Raw genomic sequence first — 14,842 nt, forward strand, 5'->3', positions numbered from 1 at the left:
ACAGAAAGACCTTGCAAACAACCCTCCTCCATGACCTTCCACAGATGCTTTTCCAAAGCGGCTGTTTCCGCGTGGCTTTGTGAGATCTCTCTCAGTTTTAAGTTACGTGTCTGTGTCCTTCTTTCACCTTATTTATGATGTAGCTACATTTCAATTTAGGACTAAAACTACTAGTATTACTACTATTATAGACTGCAGTTAATACCATTAATATGTAGTTGATTATTGTCTGATATATTGTCTGAATAATGTCTGATTATTACAGACTAGGAATTACTAACACAGTGTTGGTGTTAGTGTGGAGATATTGAGTCTAAAATCTAAACATGACAAGTACATATTCCTCCGCCTAGGAACTGGAAAACTACATATTCCTCATTCACATCAGCCCAGTAGTTTGCAGAAGGCAGGTGACATCTCTGAAGGAAACAGAGCTGATTTTGTGAAGAGGCTACCCAGGAAAAAGACTTTATTAACCATGATCTCTGTCATCCTATACCAATGCTATTTTATCTAGCAAGATCAGCACCTTTAAATCAGTAAGAGTGGGGGGAACCTTTGCCATATTAGGAAAATCTCCTATTCAGTGAGGGGGCTGAATGGAGGAAACTTCTGGTGCTTTGTGCTACAGACAGTTGGCTCAGATGTGAACAAACCTATCTGTAACTGGCTGAGTTTTTAAGGTCTCAGGCAGGTTCACTGATGTCAAAATCCTTACAATTTGCTTTGATTGGTGCTGAATTTGCCATCCTCTGTGCGTGCTCAGCTGCTGCAAAGGAGTTCATCATTCCAACATGCCACCAAGAAAGTACTAAGAAAACACATTGAGGAAAGAAATTTGTACAGACTGAAAGACTTTAAAAAGTCAGCATTTCTGGAATAAGCCTATTTATACAAGTATCTGACAACTGAAAGGTCCGTTTTACTTCATTCTTAAATAAGAATTCAGTACTAAGTGAAAATCACTTTAGGAAATGAAACTAATATAAATTTAGTTCAACTGTATTCTCCCCAACATTAAAAAAGCTGTGTTAGAGCAGGAAGCTGATTCAGTCAGTCCTTTTTTTCTGTTGAAGTACACTTTGGTTTAGGTCAGCTTCTTTTCTTATGGATACAGGTTCTTTCTCACAGTGGTATTGCCATGAGGAACTCTTGAAGACTAATATAAAATGTGAAAATTTGCCCTTAGCTGTTCAGTAAGTGCCAGAAACTTCCTTCATCAATAAAAATAAGAATGAATATTCTATACATGCAACTAGAGTAAGTTGAATCCCTCACTTTCATCAGTAAAATTGTTGCTCATCTCTACTCACAACTTTTTATGAAGAAAACAGTTCATTTTCTAGCTAGACAGTGTTGCCACTGTCATTGGATAAGTCTCCATTTTTTTTCTCTAACCTTTTAAGGATTCATATCATGTGCAGAGCACAGGACAAGATCTCAAGCCACTTGCAAACTTCTTCTGGTTTTCTGGCTTGAGCCAACATCAAGTCTACAACCAGTCAGAATTTCAAAATGTGTTATGCAAAGACAGGCTCAGATGAGCTGCAAATTTTTTTTTCATCATATGGTCACCTTTTAATTTTTGTTGCCAAGGGGAAAAAACAAGAGGAAATGGATTTAACAACTGCAAAGTGATGAATCTAAAAGCTGATATTAATAATATTTGAAGTCTGAATCTAATTTGTATGCAGGAGGAATGAAAAATAACTGTGTCGTTTCAGAAGATAAACTAAACAAAAATCATGCTTTCCCTCCCATGCTCTTCTCCCATATCATTTGAGAACTTGAGCTTTGAAAAACAGAACTTTAAGTGCCCAGGCAACTATAGAAACATGGAAGGGTAAAGGGCACAAAACTACTGGATCTATTATAACTCATAACCCTGTATTACCTTAACATATATAGGTGTTCTTGAACATGAAGAATGTCCAAAATGCACATCTGGTTTGTAAAATGCTACTCTAACAGCAGAAAGGAGGTGCTACAGACAGCAAGAGTGATATTTCTACACCTCCTCCTCCCACTTGAGTGTTTTTCAATAGGAAAGACTTGACAAGGGAGACAGGAGGGAAGCCGGCAGCAGAAGAGAAACTCTTGAAGTTTTTAGGACCGCTTTTTGCATAAACTATCTGGAACTTAGACCACTAGTTTGCATACAAGCCCCTGCCCCACAGCACAGAGCCCAGCATGCTGCTCATGTGGCCACAAGCAGTCTTTCTTCTGCCCTCTCCCATATTACCACATCTTTTCTCATTTTCTCAGACCTAATTCATGACAGCTTGCATGGATTTCACTGAAGGAACATTGCTGGTGCCTTCAGACATCTGTGTCTCCAAGGTCACCCTCACTGTATATATCTTCTGAAGATGCTTTCTCTAGTAATGCCACTGTCCATTCCTCTGTAGTGAAATAAAAGTTGTACTTGAGTATTGAAACTATCCTCAGAAAAGTTAGAGAGAAACAGTTATTAGAGAATTTACTCAAGCTGGAGAGATCAAAAAGCCTTTCCCGAGATCTGTGTAAGTGCATAAGGAAGGCTACCAGTATTGTTACACCCAACACTCAGCCCCATCCAAGTTTGCTGACTGAGTCTTCACACCTTGAGATCCATCAGCATTATATTTGTGACATTGAAATTACTTAGATGACTCCATCTTTGTTTACTGATATACTTTTGGTCTACTCTCAGGTAAGCCTTGCTAGAACTCATAAAGCAGACATTATTCTATTTGATTTTGAGGACTACACCCAGAGTTTTCTGGTAGAAGATATTTTCCTGCCCAGGTACCACAATGACCAAAGGGTATCATGTTTTTTGAGTGTTTTTAAGGAGAAATTTGGCACCAAGACAAATTAATCTAGATCCCTCTTAGAAGGGATTTAAGCTCACATCTCTTGCAAAAATAACCTAGACTATCCTAGCTAATGGTATGCTGAGTTTGGCACAGTCCCTGCATTTGACACTGAGACTGTTCCATCTCACAGTCCTCATACATGGCATATTAACATTTAAAAACAGAAGTCTTTAATCTAGCTCACTCCAGGAATGTCACAGTAGTGTCCTTGATCAAGTCCAGACTAAGGAAGGAATGAAAATTGAATCAGGGTCTGCTACACTCCAGGTGGACAGTCTGCCCACTGAATTATTCTGTGTATATGTGGACATCTCTACTCCACATGAAAAGGATCAAGTTTTTATTTCAGGTAGTAACTAGCCAGAGAATTTCACAATCTGTAAACCTTATGTGATAGGAAATGCCTCAGTCTGAGGAGGGAGAAATATTTTAATACCCTTGTCTATGTTCTTTCTTGCTAAGGCAGCTTTTGGCCCAGCATCATTTTGTAGGGCAACAAATGCTCTCTGCCCATATCTCTCTATTTCCATCAAGGTCCTGAAGCCACAGCAATGAGTAGACATCTAATATATTTGAAAGCATATTCCAAGCTGGACTAATCACAGTTTCTTTGGATCCAGATCCAGATTCATTATCTTCTATTTTCTGTCTCAGAAAAACATCCAAACGGGTCTCTTAGTTCATATAATGCTCTCAACTTTGGGAACATCTTTATCTGAATCCTTTTGTATGAATTGTAAAGGAAGTGCTTGAAATAATTTGAACAGACAAATTTATCTTCTAAATAGTGTAATAAGACTTATTTTGGCTCTGCAATTTTATTCAAGAACAGTTATAAACAGTTTTGAGAGAAAAAAAAAATTATATATATACCAGTTTTGCCTTCTGACTTTCAGCTGCCTTAAGCTTTCATTAAGTTATAAGCATTAGCTGTCTGACACGGGAGTGTGTAGCAAGTACAGCACTGACAGTCATACATTGCTTACAAGGGTATTTTCCTTACAAGTGTGGCAGGGAATAAGTGATTTTTCAACCTTGATGGGAGATTTAAGAAATCAAATTTTCTGTGGGAACATAAACTCCCTGTAACCCAGAGGTACTGAAGACAGTCATTAAGACTAGGGGGGAATTGCAAACTCCAGAAATTAAGGAATTTGAACATCTGTGGAAAATCAATAAGTGTTTCTCCAATGAGTGAAATAATAAATCTGACAGACTTTCAGTATAGAAGCTTGGAGAGAATCAACAAAAGAGATTTATACTTCAAATTAATTTGGCAGATGGCTCAAAAAAGGGTTTCTTAATTTCTTTTCAAAATTGTAAATATATCAGTTGAACACCCAAGAGAAACCAAGAGAAATTTAAGGACTACATTTACCAAGTGTTAGATGAAGAGAGGCACATCGTGTAATTGAGTATCCATCGCTGCAACTTGCTGAACCTATTACAAGCTCATAAAGCTGGAAAGGCATCTGATCCCTGGTATTTTCTCTGCAGAACTGGTCCCCAGGGTGGTTCAAGCTGCTGCTGGGACCAGGCCTGACTTCTTGTTGCTACCTGGCACTCCAGATCTGCCTACACAGCATGATGTTCTGCTGTGCAGAGATAGGCAACCTAGCTTCAGGTGTTCATAGATGGCTCAGGTACCAGAAACATTACACCCACATTAATGCAGTACCTTGACTTGGCTAATTAATTCTGCATAACAGAGCATTTTATCCCAGGTGGACACTGTGCTAATGTAACCTGGTGCCCACACAGTTGCATCATGTAGACACACGTAATTATCAAATGTACACTACAGGGAATGAACAATCCACAGTGTATGCAGACAATTAACATATCACCACTGTTTTACAATACATTAAAGTACAGACCTTGTTTTTAGTGAAAATTATTGAAATTGAAGATGTGCAAATTAGTTGACTGGTGGAACATCAAACATTTTTCCCCAACAGATGTCATAGTAGCTGCTACAGTCTTTGATTACAGAAAACCAACACTGATTGAGGGACACTGTTGAGCAGAAAATGAGATGAAGAAGGAAAGTGGGAAACAAAAGTTTCTTCTACTACAAGTACTAGGAGACCTCAAATTAAACTAGTAGTTACAAGTTAAAATAGAAGGGAATAATTCTTTGTGCAACATGTGGAGCTCCCTGCCACAGGCCAGAAGTTTACATGGGATCAATATAACTTTAGGAAAAAATTATGGAAGAAAACCTACCAGAGAAATAAATATGAAGACATGACAAACAATGAGACAGAAAGAAAATATTAATTACATTTATGATCATCATTTTCTCATGCTCTTCATTAGAAACAGTCAAATAGTGCCTGGATGCCTTACTGGAAGGAGTGTGGTAGCTAACTAGAAAGTATATTCTATTAAAATAGACACCAATAATCTTCACAAAAATAAGACACTATGTAAAATCATAAAATCATGGAATGGTATGGCTTGGAAGGAACCTTTGAAGGTCACCTAGTTCAAGTCCCCTGTCATGCGCAGGGACATCTTTCATGAGGTTGCTCAAATCCCTGTCCAACCTGACCTTGAACTCTTCAAATGATGGGAGATCCACAACTTCTGTAGGCAACTTATTCCAGGGTCTCACCATCCTCATTGTAAACAATTTCTTCCTTATGTCCAATCTAAACTTAGTCTCTTTCAGTTTAAAACTCTTGCCCTCTCTCCTGTCACTACAGGCCCTGGTAAAAAGTGTCTCTCCATTTTTCTGATAAACCCCACTTTAAGTACTGAAAGGCTTCAGTAAGAGCCTTCTCCAGGCTGAACAATATCAAGTCCCTCAGCCTTTCTTCACAGGAGAGGTATTCCAGCTCCCTGATCAATTTTGTGGCCCTCCTATGGACCCACTCTAGTAGATCTAAAATCTGATGCCCCAGACTACAGAGGAAGTCAGACTGGCTTGTCTAAGGTTACCTGCATGGTCACAGCATCAGTGAATTGACATGTTCATGGCTTGTTCAGTGTCAGTCCTTCAAAGGTGGGTGTCAAGTCTACTGTCATAAAGTACATGGTAGATTTTACCATAGGTGGCAAAATTTTATAATACCTGTCCTGGGTTGAGTGAGTGGTGGAGTTTTTTGGTGGCAGGGGAGGGAGCTAGAGGGGTGGTCCCCTGTGAGAAGCTTCTCGAAGCTCCCCCAGCTCCAAGCCAGCTCCACTTCTGTTTGGAAAATTGAGCCAATCAGCTGCGCCTCTGCGATAACGTATTTAAGAAGGGATGTGGTGACGTGCAGTCGGACTTGTGAGGAGGAGTTGCTGCAGCTGCATGAACACCAAGGTCAGTGGAGGAATGGAGGAAGAAAGGAGGGGGGAGGTGTGCCGGAGCAGAGACCCCCTGTATCCTGTGGTGAGACGGCAGGGCGGCCCCCCCCTGCCGCCCATGAATATCTACGGTGGAGCAGACATTGCTTTATGGCCTGTGGCTCCTGCTCAGATGATCAAGGTTCTGTGCCCACAGAAGGCCAGGGTCTCGTGGGAAAAGGTAGCCTCACTGCTGTAATTCAGTGCTGGGAGGATTGCAGCATGCGGGGGTGTCCCACACCGGAGCAGCTCGGGAAGGGCTGCAGCCGTGGGAGGGAATCCAGTCAGAGGAAGTTAGTGACCCATGACGGAGCAGTGTAGGGAAACGCTGTGGACTGTGGGAGGGACTCATGTCAGAGAAAGTTTGTCTCCTGTGAGAGGGGGACCATGATGGAACAAGGGGGAGAAGTTCCAAAAGTTCCTTCCCCCTTACCCCAAAGAAGGGAGAAGTGGCAGCACTGACTGCATCTCCCCCTTCCCTACCCCTGAGCCACTGGGGGGAGGAGGTAGAAATATCGGGAACAGAGCTGAGCCTGGGAAGAAGGGAGGGGTGGGGGGAAGGTGTTGTCAAGATGTGGTAATCATTCTCACTGTCCTATTAACTGGTAGTGCTGTAAGTGTCTGTAATAAATCTATGCTCTTTTTTATTTCCCCTAATGAGTCTGCCTTTTTCCCATGACCTTAGTGGCTGATTTGCCCCTCCCTGTCCTATCTCAAATCCCAAGATTGCATTATTTTCCCCTTCTCAGCGCTGGGGGCTAAGGGGAGAGTGAGCAGCTGCATGGTTCTCAGTTGCCCTCTGAGATCAAACCACAATACACACTGAGATCATGTCATATCAGGATGGTTAGATTGGTCCAGATTGCTTGTGATTTGTTGCAGTTTTAGAAAAGTACACATCTATAAAGGGAAAACATTTAACATGGTTATTGGTCATCAGTTTTCTCTGAGCAAACTATAGTGAGGCATGTGTCCTTAGAATGACTGAAGCATAAAAGGATTTATGTAATGTAATTATTATGTTTCATTTACAGAGAATATGAGATTTTCAAATGTACAACATATCCTCATGTACAAAGCTACTGGTAATCAAGATATTTGTTAGTATTTTCACCTCCCAAATTAAGCTTTTAATCACTTATCAAGACTACTGAACTTCCATCTCAAACATCATAATTTTTTACTGTTTTGATGAAGTCCAGATCCTGAGATAAAAAATATAATCACATTTAAGAAGTGTATGTAATTTTATTTCCTGTCTGACTTCAGCTGAAACATAAATCAAGCATTTCAAGGGTTGATCTGTTCAACCTAGCGTGGTCCTATAATGTGTTATGTTGGTGTTTTGTGCATCTTGCTAATGAAGTAGATTTAATGATGAGCATAGACAGAAAGCAAGCAACAGCTGCTATACATAACCTGAACCTTTCATTATTAAATTGGATATTCCACAGACCATTTCAAATATCTTTGAAGGACAAAGCATACACATTTCTCGTTAAATCTCAGAGGATCTTGTTTCTTAGTCTTTTTTCTTCATTCTTGAACTGGCAAAGTACTCATTGTGTCTCTCTCCTCTGGTCAAGATAAAAAAGTTGCTCTGCAATCAGGGGACTCAAACCAAAATTAGAGAGAACATTCCCAACATTGCACTTTCTGTGAAGTGTAACTAGAAATCTAGCAGTGAAACATTATTTAAAAGGTGGTACCTTAGCATACCTTCTTCCTCAGGCTTTTAGGAAAAAACGTCTAAAATGCAGAAGTTATCTATTAGAAGGTTACAGACTTATGTTTGAAAAAAAGATCAACATAACCTCCTTCATGCATCAAATGGCTGAGGACACACTCCAATGGAAATGTTATTATGTTTGAAAGTTCTTGTTTGTTTGTCTTTTTGTGTTTTAAAGACATGATTTGTGAAGAGTAATAATTCACGTGTACTGTTCCCTGCCCACAAGCTTTTTAGCATGTTCATTTCTAATGGGATTCCATTACATTTCATTATATGCTTGGCCAGCTATAAATTAAAAACTCCTCCAAGAATTGTCAAAATAACTTCAGTCAGAGGTGGTTGCAGGAGAGAGTTGGGTGTCTGTCTGTCCTCATGCAGACATTGTGTTGCAGGATGTATGTACCGTCAGAGTGATAATACAGCAGTTCTGATATAATACTAGGGCATTTAAACTCTGACTCAGAAAACCTGTGTTTAGCATTATGTTTGTGTTCCAACCCTTTTATGTCATTGCAATGATATTTGTTTAGTACCAGATTAGCCTGTTTAGCCAAATTAGCCCTGTTCCTTTCAATGCACAACTATGGAGTGCTAAAAAAAAAAAAAAAAAACAACAAACAAAAAAACCAAAACAATATTGGTTGATATACCAACCAATCAAAAATACCAACCAAAATACTCAAATTACAACCCTGGTGATAGTATATTTCATTACACTGAAAATGCAGTTCCTGAAAAGTATTTCCATTATTAGCAAGATGTAAATACAGTAAAATAACTGGTTGCTTGAATGAAAAAAAAAAAAAAAAGGCAAAATAAGTACTTACAGGGAGTGATATTTTCTTATACCACAACTAACAAGCTTGTAATTTTTTTACCGCAAGTATTGCACATAGTAGTTAAAAATATTATTATACCAGTAGATGTCAGTACAATCATTGAACTCAACTGCAATACAGAAGAGTATATTCTTCATGTTCACTGCTGCAAATAAATTAAAGTATATTGTTGAAAGTTAGTGTATCCTGAAACACTTTGTCCAACAGTTTTGGAAATGGTTGAGTCTGTACTTTTTAAATTGATACATTTCCAGCATCAAAAGTTTGAAGAAACTTTCATTGCTAAAAATTTCAAAAGTATTTTCTAGGCATCTTCTTTACTTGCCAAACAGCAATTCCAATTTTCCATTTTCTTTCCAAAACTATTTGTTTGTACATTAATGAATTCATAGTATTTACAGAAATAGTTATTGGGACTTGGCTTTTTCCAACAAACCTGGAATTAGAAATACATCCAAAGGCATGGCTACCACTTATCAAAGATAACTGTAGTTTTCTCTCACCTTTCCAGGATGAGTCCAGAGCTGAGAGAACTACAGCTTATATTCCATTAAGTCTGTTTTGCAAAATTTTCCTCTGACTTCCAAGGGGATGAGGAAGTTTGAATAAACTTGAGGTAGTCATAGGAAGAGACCTTGGAATTGGTTAATCCTTGAAGCAAAGAGGAGGTACAAATGGCATAATAACCAGTGCAGGAGGAGACTGTTTCTACATCATGCATCTGCACAGTGACATGGCAAACTCCTATTTAACAACTCTGGTATGCGAAGATTGTTTTCCCACAGTATTGTCATACTGTTTCACCTCCTCTCATTTTTAACCATTTGCTCCTTGAGTTGAAATCCTGACTATTCCCTATCCTCCAGGAATCCTGAAGAGCTGCAGAATTAACAACATGAGTAGCACCAAAATAAACAAAAATCTGTATCTGGGGCAGTATACCATACTAACCTCACCAATTCTGGTATCTACAACAGCATACTGCACACAAAAAAGTGTCTTTTCCTAGGTATACAATGCACACACTTTCAATGATACATGACTCTGCTGTTTGAAACAGGCTGGATCCTGGATACAAACATTATCAAGTGTCAACATGCTGAACACTGAATCCTTAACACAGCTTGTTTTTGCTTACCTCAGACCAAAACAGGCCAGTACTATCCATTAAAATAAAGAATAAAAAATTAGATGTATCTTCTCAATTAGCTGCTTTAGCTGCTGCAAACAGCCAATCCTTTTCCAAGGACTTCAGATGTCACCTAGACAAACGAATCACTGGTCAGAAACAGTAGATAATAACTCACACAATGTCAAATTCCAGCATACTTTCATGTCTCATATTTTCCTATTACATGCAGCACGCTTATGTTCACCACCCTCCACAGAGCTGCTGGAATAAGACCAAGGAAATGAAAGTCACAGCTGAGCTGACTTCCAAGTGCTTGGACGTCGCTTGCTGTGTTTACTTTCCTGCAAGCACACTGACATTTCCTTGCCCCTGAGATAGGAGATAGGGATGGGGAGCTGGGGGAGAATGTGCTGGGAGCCTGGGTCTCCCTGGTACAGTACCCCAGGGCAGAGCCAGCCTGTGAATCCCCATATGAGCTGAGCCTAAGAAAGCCAGACGACCAAGGAAGTAGTGCAAGATTTAATTTCCATGCTGGTGCTATGTTTCCTCCCTACTGGTGAATATTAACTGAGCAGTGTTGTAATGGATTTCTCATTCTAGTGCCAGTTTGGCTATTTTTAATGTATATGCTTTACCTATCTTGCTGTGGAACTTCTGTAGCATTTACATGACTGTTTGCTTTGAGGCACCTTGGGACAACTGTTGAAAAGAGTGCTTACACTTAATGTGTGGCAGTGACTGGTTCCTTGCTCTGTTTCTCTGTGTGCAGTGGATACACTTTTCTTGACTCTTCAGCTATCTTTGCATAGATGACAAACTGATCCACAGGACACAAGACTGGAAATACAAAGGCCTGGCTTCTGTCTCTGGATTTGAGCAGCTCTGAGATCTGTCTGCCATCCTGCTCCTTCGTCATCTGAGGATGGCAAATTATTTTACAAACGGGAGTTAAAAACAACAAATACTACAAAAGACATGGTTAAGCTCTGGGTTTTTTCTCACAGAGGAATTTGCAAAGAAATTTTATTCATGTAATTTATGAGATCCAAGCTAAGCAGAAAGAATTTGCTTTAATTTAAAGCCCATGCACATATTTCACATTACTGTTATATTTCTATACATACCTATCTTTTTTTCACAAATGTGCGTGTGTATGGTGGCTTATATAGGCAGTTAATTAGTGGGACCAGAGTTGTTGGATTGGTTTTCACAAATATGTGTGGTGTATGGTGGCTTATATAGGCAGCTAAGTTAGTGGGACCAAAGATGTTGGATTGTTAGATTTCTAATCACATTAAGAAGTAAAATAGCTGATGATGCTCTTCTTCCTTATTTTAGGTTTGTGTATGCTAAGACTATGATTCTTTACTTTTTCCTGCAATAGTTGATGATAGTCCTGACACATAAAGCAGAACACAAAATACATAGTATTCATAGAATTCATAGAATGATTTGGATTGGAATGGACCTTAAAGATCATTTAGTTCCAACCCCCCTGCCATGGCCAGGGACACCTTCCACTAGATCAGTTTGCTCAAAGCCCTGTCCAACTTGGCCCTGAACACTTACAGGGAGGGGACATCTACAACTTCCAGTGTCTCACTTTCCTCACAGTGAAGAATTTCTTCCTTATATCTAAACTGAATCTATGTTTTTACAGTTTAAAACCGTTATTCCTCATCCTGTCACTACACTCTCTAATAAAGAGTCCCTCTACATCCTTCCTGTAGGTCCCCTTTAAGTACTATAAGGCCACTATAAGGTCTCTCCAGAGCCTTCTCTTCTGCAGGCTGAACAACTCCAACAAATTAGATCATTCATGATGATTTAGGTATTAGTGATGTCATTAACTATTGACAGAGAAACAAAAAACTGTTATGTAGAATGAAATCAGTTGAGATGTTTACCTAAAACCAAAGAAGGAAAAACAGAGAAGAAAAAACATCTATTAAGTTGCTCTTTTTAAATAAACTTAGACATACTACTATCAAGTCAAACAAAGTCACTATGGGCTAGTTGCTCTACTTCTTTAGAGTTTTAGAAACGTATGAGAAACCTCAAGGTGGAATGCAGATCAAAGTGCATTGAAATGGTGGAATTTCACCAAGGTACATGCTCCTGTCTCTTCCCTCTGACTCCTGTTATCTGTGCCTTGGATGTGCACAAATATAATTTTTCTTCAATGAAATGAAATATTTCATTAATTATTTGAGAAATGCACATTGTTCTCTAAAGACGCCAGGGTAATCAGCAACAGGTCTATTCTTGACTAATACGCTTCTTGGCTTCATGAATCATTGAAAGTTTAACATGTCTTCATCAAACTTAATAGACTAATATTTACAGTCTCCACAGTTCTCCTGAAAGTCAATAATCAGTCCCACATTGCTGATCATTACCAGACAGCTGGCATTAAGATGTATAAAGTACACAATATCCAGTACAGGAGGATGGTTACAAAGCTTGGGATGAATATACTTCAGTGACACCAAGTTCTTTGACCAGATACATGAACAAGAATGAAGAGAGATAAAAACAGGCACTCAGGAGACTGTAGTTAATATACAACCTGGGAAATGTGATTAGGATCAAAGAAGGAGAATAATAGATATTAAGGAATGGACTAGCCTCTTAAAATCAATAGATCCTTGAAAGCAAATTGAAAGTAACATGTAACACTGCAAAGCCTTTTGACTGTTTCTCCAGTATTTCAGTCAATCACACAGAAATAGGTACTACATGAGAAAGGCTTGTGTCGGTGAAAGAGAAAAAAAACTTTCTACTTGTTGCTGTCTGAAAAGCCAAATGTCTAAAATTAGTCATTGATAACTTTGACAAAATGAGAGGGAAAACTTGGTCCCCTCAATAACTGAAGTAGAAAAGAAAGATAAAGGTTTATAACCATCAGACAGAAGATAAATTTCACACAATACACATCAAGTACAAACTCTCTGAGAGAGAGGGCTGTATTTAATTAAGCGGTATTGCATTGTACTTGAATTTAAAAATAACTTTGAAGAGTGATAGGAGACTGCCTGTCTTGAATTGCCAGGCTGCATAATCATTCAGACCATGATAATATTTCCTGGCTGAGTGTTCACTTCATCATGCCTTCACCATACAAGTGAGATCTTCATGCTATTGCATGTGCAGGAGCTTTTAGTGCTTTAATAACCCTTAGGTGTCTTGGCCTCACCACTAGGTCACAAAATTCATCCTAGTAGGGAAATCACAAATTCCCAGAGAAATGCAGAGCATACCTGGCTAGGATCTCACTGTCCCATGTCTCCTCTGCTCACTGCTGATGTGCCTGCTTTCCTCCACACACCCCGGGTGACCCTAAGACAGCTGTCCTGACCCTGGTTCCTAGAGAGGCATCTGTCCAGATATAGGTGAGCTGGGCTCAAACCATAGCATTTAAAATGACTGCTCAGCTGGTGGAGGGTGTCATGACAATCTGCTGTGAAAAATGATAGCTCACCAGATGGTGGCGTCACTTAACAACATATGAAACTTAGGTAAACACTCCATTTTATTTACCTCTTTCCAGGAACTCAGCAAGTAACAATTGTGTCCCAACATACTAATTCTGCACTGCCATGAGATAGCAAGATGCTCCATAGCTGTACAATGAATACTTGACATAACTTGATGAGATATGCAGCATTGCTAGCTTACTCAAAGGCTAAGTTGGAGTGGGCAGCCATGTGTTTCCCTACCCTCCATATTGCATGGTTGTGTTCTAAAAACTAAAGGAAGGTGAACTGAGTAGCATAAGGAAGGCAGCAGCTCTTCACTCATTTTTCTTCTCCCTTTTGAAGACTGCTAGACCACTCCTTCCACTGAAGGGGATCTTCAATATTGGGAGTTATGAGAGACCCACAAATGGGACGTGAAAAACAGCCTGCCCTACTAAAGCTCTTCATAGCAACAGAAATAAACAAGTCCTGTGGTGCCACCAACTTTTTTTCAGTGGTTTGCCTCAGTGGTACAGTGGCTTATTGCAGAAACCATACACTCACGGTGCCAGGAGAAAAGCATTGAAGTTTAAATCCACAAAGCAGTTAGGCACTTAACTCCTAGCCCACAATTGTTTGGAGAATTGTGCACCTGGCCTTCAGTCAGGGCAACAGAAAAAAACACGTCATCTGAGAAAAGCACAAGGGTATGCAGATTAGTAGCATAAAAAGCACAAGGGCATGCAAATTAGTAGCAAATGCAATGAGAGGTCTGCTCTGTTGTAGCCTCCGCCACTCCTTTTTCTAGGCAGTACCAGGTGTCCAGCTAATCAAGATCGGCACACAAGGGTGGACAAGGTTAGATTAGTCAAAGTCCAGTTTATTCTCACACTACTTGGTGATGCCCTCGGGACTGCATTGTCATAGTCCCAGCAGCTTGGCAACAACAAAAGGCTCACGACACTTCTAAATACTTGGAATCAAACATACTAAAAGTATGTGTCATGAAAGTAATAGAACTGTATATGAGTGTGAATTGATGGAAGCAGTACGATGAGTTTGACTGCTGATATTTGCCAGACCCATACAACAAATTTATAAAATTAAAAATTAAAAAAAATAGATCCACATCAACTAACTTGAAACACAGATTACAGAGTTCATGTCCATGGTAAAGCCAACTCAGTATTTTAATTCACAAAAGAATGAGTAACATATATCATTTACAGGGAACTAAATTATTCACAGATTCAGTTGGTCAAAAATGTGGTTTTAAAAGACAGAAAGAAGAGACTTCATAGAATTTTGAGGAAAAGGTGTTTTTTAAAATAGAGAGTGGCTGACTGAAAACTGCAGATGCAGCTAAATATTGAAGGCATTTGGAAGCCTAGCCCAGATGCAAATTTTGTCTTTGTGTCGGCAACGATCTAACCTAAAAGTGAGAAATGAATATCACAGAGTCTGGAAGTGAGGTAGTAATAAAAATCTGGGTG

Source organism: Tyto alba, unplaced genomic scaffold (genome assembly GCF_018691265.1).
Source record: "Tyto alba isolate M040663 unplaced genomic scaffold, T.alba_DEE_v4.0 Super-Scaffold_42, whole genome shotgun sequence".
NCBI classification, from domain to species: Eukaryota; Metazoa; Chordata; class Aves; order Strigiformes; family Tytonidae; genus Tyto; species Tyto alba.